At 44.8% G+C, this 22,108-nt stretch overlaps 1 pseudogene; it reads right to left on the reverse strand.

Moving 5' to 3' along the window:
- Nucleotides 1–4,896: 4,896 nt before the first annotated feature.
- Nucleotides 4,897–21,858, reverse strand: LOC124596352 (annotated as a pseudogene).
- Nucleotides 21,859–22,108: the final 250 nt, after the last annotated feature.

Raw genomic sequence — 22,108 nt, forward strand, 5'->3', positions numbered from 1 at the left:
TGTAGGTAAACGTAAACATTGGTGCATCATTCATGAAATGATTCTCGTAGACAACTTTCAATCTAACTGGATGCACTTTTAATGTAAATGTGTAAAAGCACTATTTAAAATTAAGCCTTGCGTCTAATATTTGGCGGTCTTTATGAGAACAGACGCAATTTCTCCTAAGCTTTTTTTTACTAACTTTTACCAGTTATTTGCATTCTCTCTGTTGTTTTCATCATGACAGCAGTCTGGCAGACAGTAGCTCTTTAGTCATTCACACATAGCCTTCATATAATTATGTATGATGAGATACTGTGAATGACCATGGGACAGGTGTGAAACTGATGTTGTATAAATGAATTTGTATGCGATAAGCATATTAGTAACCGTAGGATTCAAAGTAGGGAAGAGTGACATCCGTTGGAGCTCTCATCTGGGAATATAAGGTGGAGATATTTCGATAGTGTTCAACGGGAGGGACGATGGTGCTTAAAAATTCCTCAAGGTCTAGAGTGTTTCGAGATTAGAAATTAGTGGGATGTGCTGACACATGTGCAGCAGTGGGTTAGGATTTTCTAGGAAGGAGAATACAGTACGGGCTGTTATTCAGGTTCGCGTGGGATATAGGGCAGTTGGATACGGAAAGAAAGAGGGAATGCTATAATGTTTTGGGAGAGGAGGTCCAAGCAGTATGTGCATTGCTCAGAACTGGACGAACGTTTTTATTCTCCATAGACAGTAGAGTGTTGGGCTTTCTTTTTGATGGCTAATACACTACTAGCCATTAAAATTGCTAAACCACGAAGATGACGCGCTACAGACGCGAAATTTAACCGACAGGAAGAAGATGCTGTGATATGCAAATGATTAGCTTTTCAGAGCATTCACACAAGGTTCGCGCCGGTGGCGACACCTACAACGTGCTTACATGAGGAAAGTTTCCAACCGATTTCTCATACACAAACAGCAGTTGACCGGCGTTACCTGGTGAAACGTTGTTATGATGCCTCGTGTAAGGAGGAGAAATGCGTACCATCACGTTTCCGACTTTGATAAAGGTCAGACTGTAGCCTATCACGATTGCGGTTTATCGTATCGCGACATTGCTGCTCGCGTTGGTCGAGATCCAATGACTGTTAGCAGAATATGGAATCGGTGGTTTCAGGTTGTAATACGGAACGACGTGCTGGATCCCAACGGCTGCGTATCACTAGCAGTCGAGATGACAGGCATCTTATCCGCATGGCTGTAATGGATCGTGCAGTCACGTCTCGATCCCTGAGTCAACAGATGGGGACGTTTGCAAGACAGCAACCATCTGCACGAACAGTTCGACGACGTTTGCAGCAGCATGGACTATCACTTCGGAGACCATGGCTGCGGTTACACTTGACGCTGCATCACAGACAGGAGCGCCTGCGACGGTGTACTCAACGACGAACCTGGGTACACGCAAGGCAAAACGTCGTTTTCTCGAATGAATCCAGGTTCTGTTTACAGCAACATGATGGTCGCATCCGTGTTTGGCGACATCGCTGTGAACGCACCTCTTGTTCGCATTGATGACACTTTGAACGTGTTACGACCCGTGGCTCCAATCTTCATTCGATCCCTGAGAAACCCTACATTTCAGCAGGATAATGCACGACCGCATGTTGGAGGGGCCTTTCTGGATACAGAAAATGTTCGACTGCTGCCCTGGCCAACACATTCTCCTGATCTCTCACCAATTGGAAACGTCTGGTCAATGGTGGCCGAGCAACTGGCTCGTCATAATACGCCAGTCACTACTCTTGATGAACTGTGGTTTCGTGTTGAAGCTGCTTAGGCAGCTGTACCTGTACACGCCATCCAAGCTCTGTTTGACTCAATGCCCAGGCGTATCAAGGCCGTTATTACGGCCAGAGGTGGTTGTTCTGGGTACTGATTTCTCAGGACCTATCCACCCAAATTGCGTGAAAATGTGATCACTTGTCAGTTCTAGTGTAATACATTTGTCCAATGAATACCCGTTTATCATCTGCATTTTTTCTTGGTGTAGCAATTTTAATGGCCAGTAGTGTAGTTAGGGAATCAACGTTAATTTCTCATTCAACGAGCCAAGATGTACTTGAACGAAAGGCAAGAAAGTGGTAGAAAGATAATCTCTATATATTATATTGATAATAACTGCTGTGTTGCTTGATGTTACATATGCCCATAACAATTAGATGCAATCAAGTCTATAAAACAAAAGTTTCTATTTTGAAAGAAGCTGCTGTGTCCTTACTTATATCACCTGCTTTTTATTTGCTATTCGTAATTTGTATAAGTGTATTGCTGTTTCTCAAAGATGATACTCTGAGCAGCTCAAAACTTTTGGGTCAAATTGAGACAGGTAATAGGCGGTGCACAGTTGATTATACTGAGACAGAGAACCAATGATCGGAAATGCATATTTATTATGTTATAGGCATACACAGTGTACACCGCATTACAACAACGTAGCTCATAGTAATTGTTCAGAGTGAAGACCGCCAGTATCAGTGCATGTATCGCATTGACGCATGCAGTTCTTCTGTACTCTTGCAAAGACCCTGGTTGACTGTCATACAATGGAACAGGCAGTGGGTGACAAACAACATGCACCCCTGACAATCAAACATACATGCTCTACACAACTTAGCTCAGAGTACGTATGTTGTGTGGCAACTGCATGCATCGCACCAGCTCATTAACCATTGCCACAGACACACTATTCTTGGTGTCAGTTGTCCATTGCCTCAGACACCTTGTGATGTGCCCATGGTGAGGTGTGTTACTGTCTAAAGTGCATCATATGTAGCCAGAGATGGTACACTACTCGTCACATAAGTTAGCATAAATGCTTTTAATGTATGTTGCGGCGGGATGTAGTGCCCGTAAAGCAGCACGAATCTACAGAGAACCTTTTTACAACAGGCGTCATTCTAACTAGAAAACGTTTACCACCGTGGATATCAGCTTACGACAGATGGAATCTTTCATGCCACATGAGTTGGCCAAGGTTCCCGCCACAGACATGTCCGAACGCGAGACATCGAGGAGATGGTGTTGGATATTGTGGCCGAATACTCAGCCATAACCACCCATCAACTTGCATGTGAAGCACACACTTCAGAGGATAAGGCGAGGAGAGAAATGGTGAAATCAGTATTACATCTCTATCATAAAGCCACAGCAACCATGTCTGGAGTGAGGTGAATCCTCACGCCATCTACATCAACGGCCACTAGTAATGATCCCCTGGCAGTGTATGGACGGACATTGTCCAAGATCACCTTTGCCGCCTCCTCGTTTGACTGGTTCACGTTACCTGATGTTCCTGCGAGATGTGCTGCAACAATTCTTAGACTGCAACCCTCGTTCTTTGCGAAAGACGGTACACCAGGTCAGTTTCATGTTAATGTCCAAGAGCATCTGAACAACACATGCCCTCGTTCTTGAATTGGAAGGGGAGGTCCTGTCACATGGCCAGCGTGATCACTGGATCTCACATCTCAGGAGTTTTTGCTCTAGCGTTAGGCCAAGAAGTTGATGTATGAAACCCCTGTAGATATGGACGAAGACATGTTTGCTAGGGTCCAAGCTGCCTGATACAACAGACACAAGGGAGCTTTACGACAGTGTGGTAAAACTCCATGGCCAAGCATGCGTTATTTTGGACAATTAATAGGAGATATATTGTTGTTATGCAGTGTATGCTGTGTATATCCATAAATCAACAAATACGTATTTCCGATCAACGGCTTCCTATCTGAATATAATCTGTTGTGGACCCACCATCACCCCAGTTTGATCTACAAGTACTGGGCCTACTTACAGTACACCACTAATTGTCTTGCAACTTCACAATGAACACAGTTACTTACCCTGGAGCTAACAGCGCGTTTCAAGATTTGAATCTAGGTATTCATTTGTAGAAAGGGTTCAAAATGTGTTCCTAATTCACTGTTGAATTCCCAGTTTCTGGCTTTAGATTGGATGTGTGGTTGTTGAAAATCTTCCCACTAGAATATATAGCTCTGTTGTCAACCCTAGACAAGCAGGTAAAGTCTACACATACAAGATGTAACCGATACATGTGCAGATATTTCTATATGTGTTACATTAATATGTACACATGTCAGTATATTGGTTGCTTTAGCTCTGCGTCGAACAGTCTTCCCACAAACACGTGCCAAACTATATGACCTGATGTTTTCTGCTTGCTCATATTGCATCATTACGTGGACTACACCTTTCACTGTAGACTAATCGTATTGCGTGCACATGTTCACATATCTTCAAGACTTGACAAGCTGCCCATGGGAAAATAAGCATTAATAGTTTGAACTTTCCACATGTATTTGGAGGTACTAAGCAACCCAAAAAAAATGGTTCAAATGGCTCTGAGCACTATGGGACTCAACTGCTGAGGTCATTAGTCCCCTAGAACTTAGAACTAGTTAAACCTAACTAACCTAAGGACATCACACACATCCACGCCCGAGGCAGGATTCGAACCTGCGACCGTAGCGGTCTTGCGGTTCCAGACTGCAGCGCCTTTAACCGCACGGCAAGCAACCCAAAAACGCCATACTTACAATCGCTATAATTATTAGTCTGTAAATGATGTAAATACTGATGTTATGTTGTTCAGTACACCATCATGCCACCAATATCAATATCTGCGCTTTTGCCCGGTAAACCATGTATAGTCCATAGTATTTTCTTATTTAGTGAGCCGGACGAGATAGTTGTAGGTTGTTTGACAGGCTTGCGATGGTAACTTTCCTTGTAGTTTTCCCAATAATTAATATCTGATTTTCTACTGCTTTGGTGGACAAGTGTTTTCTTTATTGATTTTTTCTTCTGGGGAGTTGAATAAAAACATGAGAGACACACATTCGCTTCAGTTTCAGACTTTTATTTTTGGCGAAAAAGTAAAAAAGACGTATAAAAAATGTCAGCGAGAGTCGATGAGCAAGTAGGTCAGTCTGATGGAGATGCTCGAGGAACTTTGGCTGTTCAGGCGGTGGATGCGATGTCCTCCTGGCGGCGGTGCACGACGAACGTCTCGTCGAAGTGCGCGTTGGGTACGTCGAGCTCGAACTCGACGACGCGCCTGTCGAACGGGAATCCGGCGGGGTGGTTGTCGCCGCGCTCCAGGATGGGGTGCTTCTCCTCCGAGACGGCGGGGGTGACGATGGCGAAGACGCTGAGTGGCAGCCCACTGCGGGTACCGCGGGGCAGCGCCAGGCGGTTGGGGAAGCCGAAGTGCGAGCGGAACTCGTCCAGGAAGAACTTGCTCTCGCCCTTGAGGGCGGCGACGGTCGTGTGGAACAGGTCAGAGTGCCTCGGTGGCTCCTTGCCGTACAGCAGGAAGTCGCTGCAGCTGCGCTTGATGTCGTTCTCACCAACGGCCACTGCAAAAGACGAAGCATCGGGTCAGCACGAATTACCTGCGCCTTCTTGTAAGGGATTCAAGAGCGCTGTGTATAAATCTTAATATTCACTGTGTTAGCTGCACTCGTCAGGAAAATGGCCATGAGCAGCCATCGCGGCAGTGCGTAAAGTAGAACAGATCGGGCTTTTGCTATTCTTTCTAGTTCAGGTACAAAATCAGGAATAATTGAACCGTTCGATAACGATATGCCCACTCACAACCAAACTGTCACCCTCCAACCTAAACTATACCTCCAGCTACATTCTGTCACAACAATCTACATTCCAAAAAATAACGTGGATGCAGACGACATTGTGAGTGTTCCTTTATCCATCTGTTTTCACCTTCTAATGTTACATGCCACATTATCATTACATTATGCGACAAAGCTAGTAGATTCACAACTGTGGCAGCCAAGTACTCTGGGTGCAGCTACTCACAGAGGTGCAGTGTGGGTTGTAGTTGTCGTATGGAAGCGAAACTTAGTAGATGCTCTAAGGCATTAATGCAGATCAGATTTACACTGCAAAAGAATAGTTCCAAAATTGGCCACCAGATGCAAATCTGGCGCTGTGAATCCAAGAAATGTGTATAGAAATATTTCCAAATGTAACGGATTAGGAACTAGACATGGCAGAGGAGGTAAAAAAAGTGAGAAAGGTGTACTGTTGATTTTACTATTAACTGCCGTTTACATAGTTTATTGAATATGAACATCAGAGACGTCGAAGAAACGCTGCACAGCGCTAGATTTGCACTTGGTGACAGAAACTGGAACTATTTTCCCAGCGTAAATGGGTTCTACGTTAACACATTACAATGTGCACCAAGTTTCGCTGCAATACGATAATTAGAGCCCACACTGGACCTTCGTCAAAAGCTGCACTTTCATTATAACCATCTGGTACCTAGTGCCGGGTAAGAGGAAGTTTTAAGTAATTGCAATATATCTAATGTTTGTTGGGCTGAGGATTTCGATCACTCTCGTTTAACGGTAAAGGAAGAAATTGCAGATGAAGGATATCACAACGCAACTGGAGGCAGTGGACCACTGAAGAAACGAAGCCAGACCTAGAATTCAGTACTGCAAGTGTTCATGAGCCACGCCGACTTTTCGCTTGCCCCCTCCCAAAATTGTCATACTTTAAATAAGGAAACGGTGAGCTTAAAAATCTTTGATCAATCTTCTCCTGTCCACAGGTAAAAAATGTTCCTCAGCAGGAACAGCGAGAGGAGAAGCAAAACCGAGAGGAAGAGAGAAAAAAGAAAATACTGCGTTCTAGAAGGGTGAAATCTTCATTCTGCAAAAACAGAATCGCTCACACCTGCTCACAGAACTGATTCCACACAAAACTGCATTTTCGCAGTCTGTGGATGCGACTTTGTTGATGATTAGTCATAGAGTAATAATTGTGAAGAAAGGAGGCATGAGGATTGTACAGGTTAGAAGGTGTACTGTTTCAATTATCACTACTAAAGAATAACACTGGTGAACTCTTTGTAGCCAAATGTTTCGTACCCACGCGTCTAGAAAATATCTACCTTAAGAGCAAATATGGATTTATTTTTACAGTGAATACTATGTAGGAGCTTAAATGACTAATTGGTGTATAACTAAGTTATAATAAAAGGTTAGATTTCTTTCTTTAATTAAGTGCTATAGTTTGTGATCTTCTATATAATGCTACTAGTATTCAAGGAAACCTAGACTTTGTAATCTTGTTGGCTTCTAATTGGAAGCATAGATCAATATTTTTCTGATCGGTCTTTAGAGAAAGACTCCTGGTTCAGATAGGCAAGTATCCTTGAAGGAAGAGACTGTGGTCATGTTAAAGAAACTATCCTAGAAATAACCTCAATTAATTATACATAAGGGAAGCACAGTTCGAAAGAGAATGAGACAGTGTTGTAGCATGTGTCCGTTGCTATTCGGTCTGTAGATTGACCAAGTAATACTGGAAACCCAGGACAAATCTGGATACGGAATTTAAGTTCAAGCAGGATGTACTAAATCCTTTAAACTGTCGTGAAGACATTGCAGTTCTGTCAGAGACACAAAGAACTGGCAATAATTGTTGAATGGGAAGGAGTGTGCTGAAAAGAGGTATAGGAACTAAATCCTAAATTTGTACAGCTAAAATGAAAGTATTTGATAAAAACAATGTATAGCTGTAATCTGCGGTGTTATCGGTTTCATATTGGATTATTAGCCATTGGGTAAAACCGGTGACTGCCTTAGTATAACAGATATAACTCGAATACTTTCTAGAATTGTTATTAAGCTGACTGCAGCTACTATCCTCGTAGATTTTAATTACTTTCAGGAATAACGGTATGGATATCAAAGTATTGATTTAAGTGTATGAAATATAAGTCATCGAAAATAGTTCTTTCTTGTCTGAAGCCGGCCATTGTGGCCGAGCGGTTCTAGGCGCTTAAGTTCGGAACCGCGCTGCTGCTACGGTCGCTGGTTCGAATCCTGCCTCGGGCATGGATGTGTGTGATGTCCTTAGGATAGTTAGGTTTAAGTAGTTTAGGGGACTGATGACCTCAGATGTTAAGTCACATAGTGCTCAGAGCCATTTGAACCATTTGAACCTTGTCGAAAAGTGGCAGTTGACCCTAAATAACGAAAAGTGTGTGGTCATCCACATGAGTGCTAAAAGGAACTCGTTAAACTTTGGTTACACGATAAATCAGCCTAATCTGAAAGCCGTAAATTCGACTAAATACCTAGGTATTACAATTACGAACAACTAAAATTAGAAGGAACGCATAGAATATGTTGTGGGAAAGGCTAAGCAAAGGCTGCGTTTTATTGGCAGGACACTTAGATAATGTAACAGACCTACTAAGGAGACTGCCTACACTACGCTTGTCCGTCCTCTTTTACAATACTGCTACGCGGTGTGGGATCGTTTTCAGGTAGGAGTAAATCGAGGAAGTTCAAAGAAGGGAAGCACGTTTTGTATTATCGCCAAATATGGGAGAGAATGTCAAAGGAATGATACAGGATTTGGGCTGGAAATCATTAAAAGAGAGGTATTTTTCGTTGCGATGGAATCCTCTCACGAAATTCCACCAACTTTCACCTCCGAATGCGAAAATATTTTGTTGACACCGACCTACATAGGGAGGAACGATCACCACGATAAAATAAGGGAAATCAGAGCTGGTATGGAAAAATATAGGTGTTCATTATTTCTGCGCGCTGTACGAGATTGGAATAATAGAGAATTGTGAAGGTGGTTCGATGAACCCTCTGCCAGGCACTCAAATGTGATTTGCAGTGTATCCGTGTAGATGTCGATGTCTTTATCTTTCGTGCTTCTGCTTGAAATTTAAAAAAAAAATTGGAAATTTGGGGTAAGGTCTTATGGAACCAAACTGCTGAGGTCATCGGTCCCTAAGCCTACACACTGCTTAATCTAACATAAACTAACTTACGCTAAGGACGACACACACACCCATGCCCGAGGGAGGACTCGAACCTCCGAAGGGGGGAGCCGCGCAAACAGTGACAAGACGCCTAACGCCGCGCGGCTAAACCGCGCGGCTTCTTGAAATTGGTAGAGATTTTGTTTCAGGTTAAGAAGTATTCGGATCGGCACTTACGCTTATGGTTGAAGATGTCCAGCAGAACGTAGTACTGCTTCCTCTCCTCCAGGCTGAGTTCGCGGCCGAGGACGTCGTATTTGGGACCAATGAAGACACGGACGACGGTGTCGACTTCCTTGTCGCTCTTAACCTTGAGATGATAGAAGAACGGCTTGTGGTTGAGGCGGCCCTGGCGTGCCAGGAAGTTCACCTTCTTGTACTCTTCGGGGTCAGAAAGTGGCAGTGCGTTGTTAATTTCAAAGTCGATGGTGTCGAAGTAGGTAACGAGTTTGTCGAAGACGACATCTTCAACAGTGACACCTGGCAGCAACAGCTGAAATTAAATAGACGGTTTACCTCGTGACAGACGCAACACTCTTCGAGAAAGTACACATCTAAGATTTTGATACTGAGTCTTTCTCTCCATCAGTATACTTACCTCCTCGTGAGTGTAAGGCTTCAGAAGGTTCTTGTAGTGGTAGAAGATGGAAAGAACGCGTTTCGCGATCCTGTAGAAGAGTGGGTCCCTCAGCTGGGTTTCTGGTAGTTCAAGGACGCTAACAGGAACCTAAAAAAAGAGTACGTTATGCATTCTCGCATCCAAATAAGACCAGTGTAACTTCAGAGAGGCAGACATCATGCGGACATACTCCGTATCGGTGGACAGGGTCGACAATGTGGCCGAAGAGGGAGATGAGGTTCCTGAAGAATGCGCCGTAGAACTGATGGACTCGTAGTTGCCCTCGACGATGTTTCCGAGGATGTTGGTGAGGTCCTTCTCTCTCACATTGTGCCTCTCGAAGTCGTACTGTTGTGTTGGAAACGTAAGCATTACTGATGGACGCATTCTGTACGAAATCATATTAGAGACAAATTTGCGAGAACACACTTACGCCTGCCAGGTAGCCGTAGTCGATTCCGTCACGGATCCTCCTCTCGTAGTTCCTGATCTGTTCCACGTATAGGATGTCGACGTCGTGGGGGAAGACGCCCTCTGGGCGAGCTGGAGCCTCGAGTCCGTTCTGCAGCCTCAGCTCAGGGTAGTAGCCGACCTGCAAGCATGGCAGAGAGTTTAGTGTCGCCGTTGAACGGCGAGGCCATGTCTTTGCAACAAAGTAAAGCTGGTGCAGGAATTGAACGTACCAGCACTGGGTGTCTGTAGTCGATGGCCTTGACATCAGGCAAGTGGTTGGACAGCCTCTCCAGGTGGTAGCGAGCCAGAAGCTGCTGCAGGACGAAGAAGAAGCTCTCGCCGCGGTGCTTGTACTCTGGAAGGCTGTAGTTGGCGGGGTTCAGCCAGAAGGGGTACTTGTAGTTCAGGTAGGCGTAGAAAGAGTTGAGGCCGACGTCTTCGGTAAAGTAGGAAACCAGCTGCTCGGGGTTGCTCGGCACTGGGTAGCCGCTGTGGTTGGCGTGCAATATATATGGAGCCTCCTTAGAGCTGACTTGACCTGCGGAAAGGAACAAGTGAAGGTGTTAAATGTTTAAGGGTTTGATTGTCAACCTACGTTCAGCTCATATACTTGTTTGTACAATCAATAGAAATACAACAACAATTTCATGTAAACGGCGACAATGATTGCAATCTATGACAAGTAACCCCTCAGTAAGTATTGTAGTATTCAACACAACTTTTATGTGACAGCGTAGCCATGTTGCTATACATAACAACGTCTGAGCCATTGTTGTAAATACTTTATATCAGTCACCCTGATGGAGGTCAGTTGCAACTCTGGTCAAAATGCTGATTTGCACAACAACGTGACGAAGTGATCACGTCTACGGTTAAGATTTATTCGAGATGACAATGGCCGCAGAAGCCTTCACTCGCACGTAAGACAACAGTCATTTTTAGTGTTACCTACAGTTGTTGAGAAGGGAGAGACAGGGTTATTGCTGTCCCGGGGGTGTTTCGGTCTGAGAATTTAACCAGTTTTCGAGAAAACCAAGGAGATACTTGGAAAGAGAATAAAATTAGAGGGGAAGAAATGAAAATTGTGAGGGTAGTTGTAGACATTTAAATTCTTTCAGATATGGTGCATGATTTAGAAGGGATAAAGTCTCGAAAAAAGCTGGAAAGTAAAACAGAGGCAGTGGAACGTGAGCGAATGAAAACAGGCGATGACGAGGGAATTATAATTGAGAAATGAGATACAAATAGTAGTACATGAGTTCTGCTATTTAGGTAGGTAAATAATTAATTGATGGACAGAATAGATTTTCATGCCCTCTCACTGACTACGTGCATCCTGTTAGTCCTGTATAAAAAATGAACTGGTTCTTTAAGTAGGTAACGTAATGTAGTTAAATTTTGTATTGGAATGCGTTTTTCTAGAGGCCGTAATGTTCGAATTATTCAAGAAAAACGCACAAAGGTGACATTCAAACGCGATTTTCTGGAATAACTCGGAAACCATTCCCTGTAGCGGAAATATATGCCAGAACCAAAAGTAGCTACTTTACATTTCCTACAAAAAGATTCTGTACATATTTTTTCATAGGACTAATAATTTGCACATAGCCAGCGAGAGAATATCAAAACAATTCTCATGGTACTTGAAAGCTCTGTGAGCTGCATAAAGCTCACATACACGGGCAACTGAATCACAGTATGTGCATATAACACAGACTAAAAACAGCCAGAAAACCATTTATGAAATAGATACATTTGCAAACATCGAATATACGGGTTTAGACGTTACGAAATCTTTTCTCAAGGTATTTCTCTGGAGTACAGTCTTGTTTGGAGGTGAACTGTGGAAGGTAAATAGTTAACAAGTGGGGAAAACTTTTAGAAACATGGTGGTTAGCGAGAATGATAAATAATACATGGATACATAGAATTGGGAAGAGAAATAAATTTGTTGTTGAATTTGAGTATAATAAGGGGTCGGTTGATAAAATTAGAGAAAAAGAACGGATCAGTTGACAGAACACGTTCTGGGTGACCTAAGAATAAGCAGTTCGGTAATGGAGAGAAGCTGATTTGGGGGGGGGGAGGAGGGGGGGGGGGAGGAGAGGCACAAGTAGTAGAGGAAAGCAGAGACTTGACTGCCATAAGTAGCTTCTTACGGACACTGGTGTTTCACTAGTTACGCAGAGGTGAAGAGGCTTGCACTGGGTGTTCTAGCATGGAACCAGTTTATACCAGCACCGCCGCCGCAGCAACAAAAATAAGAACACGATAGTGCTGTCCGAACAGGTAAGTGCTCCGTAGACGTTCGTAAGTATATATGTACAATTATTACATGTGCGATGGAAGAATGAGAATCATCTGTCTTTGAGCCTCCAGCAGAAGCAGCTAACTTCAATAGTTTTAGAGAAAAAGAAATTTATAGCTGAACTGATGTTTTGCTTTGCACAGTAATGGTGGCTCTGTCAGTCACACATTCGCATAGTTTGCGTGCACACACCTCGCAGGCGGGCGTCATACGCCTTCTGGATGACCTCTGCGTTGACGAAGAGCTGCGGGTAGATCTCGTAGGGAGCTGGCAGCGTGACGTCCTTGGTATCCTCGCGATGCAGCACAGCGACCGTGAATGAGTAGGCGAACAGCGCCTCGTTCAGGTGCTCCCGGGCCCAAACGGCCGTCTGGAATCAAAAGCACACTCGCTGTACAAACGGAATATTTCGAAGAAATGCAAACTTACTTTCCTGGGATGCAGACATAGATAAAGATGCAGCTGAAGGCAGCTGGCCCTCAGTGACTCCTTCACATTGCTGGCGGCAGGGAAAGCCTGACAACACGAGGCAGCAACAAACAGTCTCAAGGCGTTCCAACTAAGATGCTGACACTGAAGTGACTACTTCAACATAGTCTGTTGTAAGCATCCACTATTACCTGCAGCGAATCCTGATCTCCAGGAGGCCCATAAAAGAAGACATTTGATCGAGAGTTCTCTCGTGATGGTGCTATAGGAATGAGGACGCATAGCGGAGACTGAGGAGTTACGACGATTTAAAAGCCTAGAGATGCTACAACTATGATGATGATGATGTTTGGTATGTGGGGCGCTCAACTGCGCGGTCGTCAGCGCCCGTACGAAGTCCCAATTTTCAAACAGTCCAAGTGTTTCACATTCCAATCTAACCACTGTTACGAATGATGATGATCATGAGCGTGATGGAATGATGAGGACAACAGAAACACCCAGTCCCTGGGCAGAGAAAATCCCCAACCAGGCCGGGAATCGAACCCATGACCCTGTGGTAGAAAAGCAGCAACGCTAGCCACTAGACCACGAGCTGCGGACTAAACTACTATGTTTACTTGTGCACGTGTCGGACATATTTCCCTAAAAATCGGAGGCATTTCAGTATATTACTTGAATTGCACAAGTACTTTTATACGAAAGATAAAACCAGGTCGAACCTGATGACAAACTCAGGCCTAAACCAATCATTTGGAGAGATTATGCAAAATAATTATGGCCCTCTCTGTGCATTATAATTCAGTGCTTACCTAGACTTATGTCTAGTGACAGGTTTATTAAGGGTTACGATTGTGATGTTCGTCAGGCGTTGATGTTAACTAATAGCCGTGTTCCGATATTAAGAGCTGTTAATTATATATTGTACCGAGAAAAGGAAGCTTCAGCAAAATAAGGAACGAAACTGAAAGAGACGGATATATGGTAATAACAATGCTCACAAATGAGATTTTCGGTGTCCTAACTCCAAAACGTTAATCTTATTCTTCCTCCTAAACCGTGACAGTGGATATTTCGGTGACTGCGCATTCATTAACGATTTTGAGATTTGTGAAATTTACTTCGGATGAACGTCTCAGATATGTTGGCCACGTTACTAAAAGCGCTTTAGTTGGACAGCCAGATGAAAGCCATCGTGCACGTTATGAAAAGAAACGTACGCCCAAAATTTCTTCCTAACTGTGAAATAATGTTATTCGGCGAAGGGTTTTATACTGGTGTTAGACAAATAACCTGGAGAAAAAATTTGCTCGGAAACAAAACGAAATGGTTGAAAGTATATTATTCTTTACAGTATATACACCATGTGGTCAAAACTATCCGGACACATGGCTGAAAATGACTTACAAGTTCGTGGCGCCCTCTATCGGTAACTCTGAAATTCAATTTGGTGTTGGCCCACCCATAGCCTTGGCAGTTTCCACTCTCGCAGGCATACGTTCAATCAGGTGCTGGAAGGTTTCTTGGGGAATGGCAGCCCATTCTTCAAGGACTGCTGTACTGAGGAGAGGTACCGAAGTTGGTCGGTGAGGCTCGGCGCGGAGTCGGCGTTCCAAAACATCCTAAAGGTGTTCTGTAGGATTCAGGTCAGGACTCTGTGCAGGCCAGTCCATCACAGGGATGTTATTGTCATGTAACCACTCCTCCATAGGCCGTCTAGTATGAACAGGTGCTCGATCTTGTTCAAAGATGCAATCGCCATTCCCAAATTGCTCTTCAACAGTAGGAAGCAAGAAGGTGCTTAAAACATCAATGTAGGCCTGTGGTGTGAGAATTCCACAAGGGGTGCAAGCCCCCTCCATGAAAAACACGACCACACCGTAACACCACAGCCTCCTAATTTTACTGTTGGCACTACACACGCTGGCAGATGACGGTCACCGGACATTCGCAATACCCATGCCCTGCCATAGGATCGCCACATTGTGTATCGTGATTCGTCACTTCACACAACGTTTTTCCACTGTGCAATCGTCCAATGTTTTCACTCCTTACACCCAGAGAGGCGTCGTTTAGCATTTACTGGCATGATGTGTGGCTTATGAGGACCCACTCGACCATGGAATCCAAGCTTTCTCACCTTCCGCCTAACTGTCATAGTACTTGCAGTGGATCCTGACGCAGTTTGGAATTCCTGTGTGATGGTCTGGATAGATTACACATTACGACCCTCTTCAACTGCCGGCGGTCTCTTGTCAGTCAACAGACGAGGTCGGTCTGTACGCTTTTGTGCTGTACGTGTCCCATGTAGTTCCCACTTCACTATCGCATCGGAAACAGTGAACCTATGGATGTTTAGGAGTGTGGAAATGTCGCGTACAGACGTATGACACAAGGGACACCCAATCACCTGACCACGTTCGAAGTCCATGAGTTCCGCGTAGCGCCCCATTCTGCTCTCTCACAATGTCTAATGAGTACTAAGGTCGCTGATATGGAGTACCTGGCAGTAGATGGCAGTACAATCCACCTAATATGAAAAACATTTATATATATATATATATATATATATATATATATATATATATATATATATATTTGATTAGCATTTTGTGTCGAAGTATACATACCTTGTAGAACGTTTCAAAGTCCTTGGCGAAGTAGAATAACTCGAACACTGACCGGGCCTGGTAGTAGTGAATCCGGTAGTAGACGGAGAACACTTCTCCTCTGGGCAGGAAGCCATAATTGACATAGTACTTCCAGAAAAGTTCGATCTTCTCCTTGTGCTGAAACGTTAACGACGGAAGATCGCTATAGTTCCCTCCTGATTCAAAACATCAGATCGTGAGTTCTAACGTTACATATTTATACCTCGTAGTTGTCGATGTGTTCAATAGGTTTGTAAGACTTCGCTATTTCCTGTTCTTCTTTAACGAGTGATGGTTGCTGTACGTGGTACAAGAGCCGTAAAAGCTTCACTTGTTTTTCCAGAAGTTCCTTACCAGCTGGAACAAAAAGAAAGAAAAAAATATGTAGACTAAGTCTCGTCCTGGTGGTGAGATGACATGAAAGTTTTTCAGTATATGATATTTTATTCTCTCTCGACAGTGGCGTATTGTACACGCACAACATTTGACGGTAGCACCTGTTTTAACTATAATTCATGTACCGTACGCAGTTTCTTACACCGAGGGAGGCGAAATAATGGGGCATCCTGTTCCCCAGTCCCCACTCCAGCAATCTGGATGTCAAGCCATCTGACCTGTAAGCGCGCACTTACATATTGTTTCGCGCCGTTTCGAATGTACTTCCCATAGACAGTTGCAGAACGACTTAGAGCTATAAAACAGTGTACCTCTTGTATGCTTATACATATTCCGCTTACAGGACTAAAAAAAATGTTCAAATATGTGTGAAATCATATGGGACTTAACTGCTAAGGTCATCAGTCCCTAAGCTTACACACTACTTAACCTAAATTATCCTAAGGCCAAACACACACACCCATGCCCGATGGAGGACTCGAACCTCCGCCGGGACCAGCCGCACAGTCCATGACTGCTGCGCCTTAGACCGCTTACAGGACTCACATAACAATTTTGCTGTGTGCCATATTCACCGGTGTTTCAGTGACAGCTTTTTTTTTCTTCATAGACGTCAGTGATTATGACACTATTCACATATTACGTAATTTTCATGAAAATCTAGTCAGGCTACTGGGCATATTAAGAAATACAGAGAAATTAAGACAAAGCGAATGAGAGAATATAATGTTTTCTTTTTCTCGTTCTAGCTACCAGCTTTATTTTATAGCAATCATTTCGAAACCTTTGTGCCTTGATGTAGACAGATGTTACCGTCTTTATTTCTTCCATATATATGTTTTGTTTGGTGTTATTGTATACGATTTAAGGATTTTGTGCTTAAGTCTTCGTTATTTATTTCAGCGTATACTGAATATATTTTTAAAGCATTCTACCCAATCTCATAGATGCATTTAGCAACTAAGTAAAAACGTTCTTTTATACAGTTCATAACGAAAGCAGCAAAATTCCTACGAGAACTTCTATTTCCATCGACTGCTTCCTTCTACAGGCCTCAAATTACGATGAACACTATCCAGTAATGATGTACAGCATAACTTCGATTCATCTGTTATTTCATAGGACAAAAGGCATTTCACACCGGGATCGGTGAGTCAGTGGTCATCGTCAGTCTAGAAAATATACTGCAGGTTATGAAGTAGATACTTACGTTTACAAAGCAACGTGAACGTTACATCGCTAGCAGAACATGCATTAAGTGCGTGGTCACTGATTGGTCAAATAGGTTACTACAATGTGAAACGCTTTTGTGGATGCATCGTAAAAATTAAAGGGAGATAATCAGTCACTTAATCTCCACTGGCAATTTGCCATTTTTTTCTACACGTTAGGACAAGCCTTGCAAATGGTGCTGCATTGTTCACGAACGATGACTTCGATCCACTATTTCTGAATACCGTGAACTTCAATCATAATATTTATATCAACACTCACAGTGATCAAGTGTTGCCCCTCGCTCTACATCTTCATGATGACTATGCTGTGAACACTCGTGCTCCATGATGACAACTGCCATGATCAGTGAGGGGGGAGGAGTGACACGCATTCATTCACGTTCTGAAAAGCATCGAGGCACCTTATCACATCTCGACTGGACCGTTAAATCATTTGATGTTAGTCCCACACGAAATGCCTGAGACTACTTGTTTCCAGAATGTTTATGTTTGGATTATCGCGAGAGGGTGTAGCAGTAATGTCGCACTGTATACGAGTCATGGGCGTTGTTAATTTCTCCACGATGAGATGTCGAACATACATGTACTCTGCAATCAATCTAATACGTATGCTACCTCTGCTACCACCATCATTTTTCCACCTTCCCTCTGCATGAACCCTAATTCCCCTGATTTTCTCGTCATTGTCACTCCATGAGAAACACGTGGAAGAATTAATACACTTGCTAAGAAACAATTGTCATTGCCACGGAAGAACTGACAGTTGTTATGGAACACTTGACCCACGATAGTAAAGGAAAATGTTGAGGGCGGGACGCGTTAACCACAGCGCCAGATCATGCAGTAAAATGATTGAGGAGAGTTGTCGTGGAATCGACTAGTTCGACATTCCGTATAACAAGACAACAAGCTAAAGACGAATGTTGACAATCAGGTGGACTGATAAGGTAGGGAATGAGGAGGTTCTGCGCAGGATCGGAGAGAAATAACTTCCGTGGTACTAGGAGCTGCAGCGGGTAAAACTTTAGAGCAATACAGAGATCGGAATACATCCAGCATATAACTGAGAACGTACGTTGCAAGTGCTACTCTGAGATACAGAGATTGGCACACGAGAGGGTTTCGTGACCGCGCGGTTTGAGGCGTCATGTCACGGACTGCGCCGACCCTCCCGCCGGAAGTTCGTGTCCTCCCTCGGGCATGGATGTGTGTGTGTTGCTCTTAGCATAAGTTCGTTTAAGTAGTGTGTAAGTCTAGGGACCGATGACCTAAGCAGTTTGGTCCCTTAGTAATTCACACACAGCCGGCCGGGGTGGTCGAGCGATTCTAGGCGCTACAGTCTGGAACCGAGCGACCGCTACGGTCTAGGGGACTAATTACCTCAGAAGTTAAGTCCCATAGTGCTCAGAGCCAAAAAAAAAAAAAACCACACACATCTAATCACTTGGAATTCATGGCGGGCTGCATCAAACCTATCCCATTACTGATGACTCGGAAGAAAAAAACGGCAACATGTCTTCGAGACATCATTTGAATGCTTACGATTGTGGACTAGTTGGACAGTTCGAAGGCGGTCAACTTGTCACTACTGTGGCAACAGTAACGGGTGTGTCCAAAAGTGTCATCTCGCTAGTAAAAAGGGCCATTGAAGGTGTGAATGCTACACGTAAACATGTAGGACGTCGCAGACTGACCACCACACAACAAGAGGATCGATACGTAGCGCTAGTGTCAGAGAGGAACAGCATCTGACTCCCAGGCAGATCAGTGCAGACTCTGCTACCGTCACCGGTACACGTGTCTCTGCGACGATTAAATCCGGCTTTTTTGTATACTCGGTAGCCTGTTAAATGCATCCCACTTGAACCAAGTCATCGTCGAGAAAGAGTTCATTGACGTAGGGAGCACGTAGGTTGGGGTCAGTAACAGTGCTCCACAGTGATGTTCTCAGAAGAATCTCGCCTCACTGTGGCAAGTGACTCTGGCCACCAGTTAGTGGGGAGGAGAGAGGGGAACGCATCACATACCACAGAATGTTCTTGGACGTCATCGGTGTGCCCTAGGCGCTAGGGTGTGGGGCGGCATTATGCAAAATGGCCGAACACCGCTGCATTTCTTTGCATAAGATACCGTTACGGCACAGCAGTGGGAGGCTATTCTAGACGATGTCCGTCTTCTTAGGGGTGGGGTAGGTCCCGCGTTTCTGTCTATGGACGACAACCCCCACCCGTACACGAGGTGTGAGGTGCGTTCGGACACATTGGAAAGCTGATATTGAATATAGGGATTGTACTGAATACTCATCAGACCTAGAAGCTATATAGAATACCCGGAGACCTCTTGACAGACGTATTTCTCAATGAACATTCTCTCCCCGAATGGTGCAAGGACTGGAACCACCTTGAGAGACGACTGGGACATTATCTCTCAAGGAGTCCTCAACAATTTGGTAGCCAGTACGAATAACAGATGCAAAATGTGCATTAGTAGCCGATATCGAGCTGTATGTTGAGAGACTGACCAATATCAAACATGAACGTTACTTCTGCCTATAACCTGCTGTCTCGTATGGTGCGATCTGCACCATTTTTCGTTATACGTATGTCACTATACTTGTATTGCGGATATGTTGTGCTTCATGTTGTTCATCATTACCTTTGATTACTGCTGTCCAACAATGTCTGTTCCTTAGCAGGTATCAATTAGTGTATATTGCCTGACGTACAAAGTAAGCTTTTGGAACTTCTATAGTAAACCTCACCGTGATACACAACGCAGTGCTGGGCATGAAAGCTTGACATTTACCTTGACTGAGGTACCAGTACTTAAACTTGTATAGCGTTACAGTCATTAGCTACACTACTGGCCATTAAAATGGCTACACCATGAAGAAATGCAGATGATAAACGGGTATTCATTGGACAATTACATTATACTACAACTGACACGTGATTACATTTTCACGCAATTTGGGTGCATAGATCCTGAGAAATCAGTACCCAGAACAACCAGCTCTGGCCGATATAACGGCCTTGATACGCCTGGGCCTTGAGTCAAACGGAGCTTCGATGGCGTGTACAAGTACAGCTGCCCATGCAGCTTCAACACGATACCCCAGTTCATCAAGAGTAGTGACTGGCGTATTGTGACGAGCCAGTTGCTCAGCCACCATTGACCAGACGTTTTCAATTGGTGAGGGATCTGGAGAATGCGCTGGCTAGAGCAGCAGTCGAACATTTTCTGTATCCTGAAAGGCCCGAAAAGGACCTGCAATATACGATCGTGCATTATCGTGCTGAAATGTATGGTTACGCAGGGATCGAATGATGGGTAGAGCCACGGGTCGTAACGCATCTGAAATTTAACGTCCACCGTTCAAAGTGTCGTCAATGCGAACAAGAGGTGACCGAGACGTGTAACCAATGGCACCCCACGCCGGGTGATACGCCAGTATGGCGATGACGAATACACTTTTCCAATGTGTGTTCACCGCGATGTCGCCAAACACGGATTCGACCATCATGATGCTCTAACCAGAACCTGGATTCATCCGAAGAAACGACGTTTCGCCATTCGTGCACCCAGGTTCGTCATTGAGTACACCATCGCAGGCGCTCCTGACTGTGATGCAGCGTCAAGGGTAACCGCAGCCATGGACTCCGAGCTGATAGTCCATGAAGCTGCAAATGTCGTCGAACTGTTCGTGCAGATGTTTGTTGTCTTGAAAACGTCCCCATGTGTTGACTCAGGGATCGAGATGTGGCTGCACGATCAGTTACAGCCGTGCGGATAAGATGCCTGTCATCTCGACTGCTAGTGATACGAGGCCGTCGGGATCCAGCACGGCGTTCCGTATTACCCTCCTGAACCCACCGATTCCATATTCTGCTAACAGTCATTGGATCTCGACCAACGCGAGCAGCAATGTCGCGATACGATAAACCGCAATCGTGATAGGCTACATTCCGACCTTTATCAAAGTCGGAAACGTGATGGTACGCATTTCTCCTTCTTACACGAGTCATCACAACAACGTTTCACCAGGTAACGCCGGTCAACTGCTGTTTGTGTATGAGAAATCGGTTGGAAACTTTCCTCATGTCAGCACGTTGTAGGTGTCGCCACCGGCGCCAACCTTGTGTGAATGCTCTGAAAAGCTAATCGATTGCATATTACAGCATCTTCTTCCTGTCGGTTAAATTTCGCGTCTGTAGCACGTCATCTTCGTGGTGTAGCAATTTTAATGGCCAATAGCGTAGTAGTTATACAGGACAATCCAACACTTCGGTAGATGCTAAGGAGAACGCGAAGTCGAGAGCGAATTGCAAAGCAACTGCACATGACGGAGATGCAAAATGTTCAAAATGCCCCGAAAGATCTCTCAGAGGAGTGTGGGGGGGGGGGGGGGGGGTTGGTAGAAGCAAACTCCGTCCATCGACTCCCAGCACTAGGGCGGCCGAGAGGTAGGAGGCGGTGGAGGGGAGCAGTCGGATCTACCCAGTCAGGCAGTGCTGGCACTAGACATGTGCCCAGTGGTTTGGCACGAAAATCACTTCGTGATGTCTAGAGCTACACGGGTGCTGTATTCTTGGATCGCCAGTTGTTGCGTCAGCCTGACACACACAGAATTAGCGAACCGAACTTGACCGATCTCTCACCGACTTCTGGCGGTCCAGTACTAGGGAGCCATGGTTCCAGTGACTGAGAACAAGCAGTAGTGGAATGAAGAGCGCCCGACTTACCCTCGCTGTGCGGTACAACCGCGGCGGCTGCAAGGGCTGTCAGCAGTGACAGGACGACTACGGTCGCAGTCCTCATGTTGCTCGCAGAGGAAGTACGGACTCTGCGCCGTTCGGAAGGCCTCTTATAGGGGCTGAGGTGGACGATAAGCCGGCATATCTGCGCTTGTGTCGGTCGAGGCAGCGACCCAGCGACCTGTCCACGGTAAAAATCCCGGAGTTGCAGCTTACGCAACAAACGACATCTGCATGTTCCCCGTCCGCCACTACTGTACGTAGTGGCACAGTAGTCACGGCACAGGACTAGCTTTCAAGAGGAATGCTGCTCAAATACCGGCCGGGCAATCCACCTTCCATGTCACAGACTGCATACAAGTCGAAGACTACACTGCATTTCACACTTAAGATA

Source organism: Schistocerca americana, chromosome 2 (assembly GCF_021461395.2).
Source record: "Schistocerca americana isolate TAMUIC-IGC-003095 chromosome 2, iqSchAmer2.1, whole genome shotgun sequence".
NCBI lineage: Eukaryota > Metazoa > Arthropoda > Insecta > Orthoptera > Acrididae > Schistocerca > Schistocerca americana.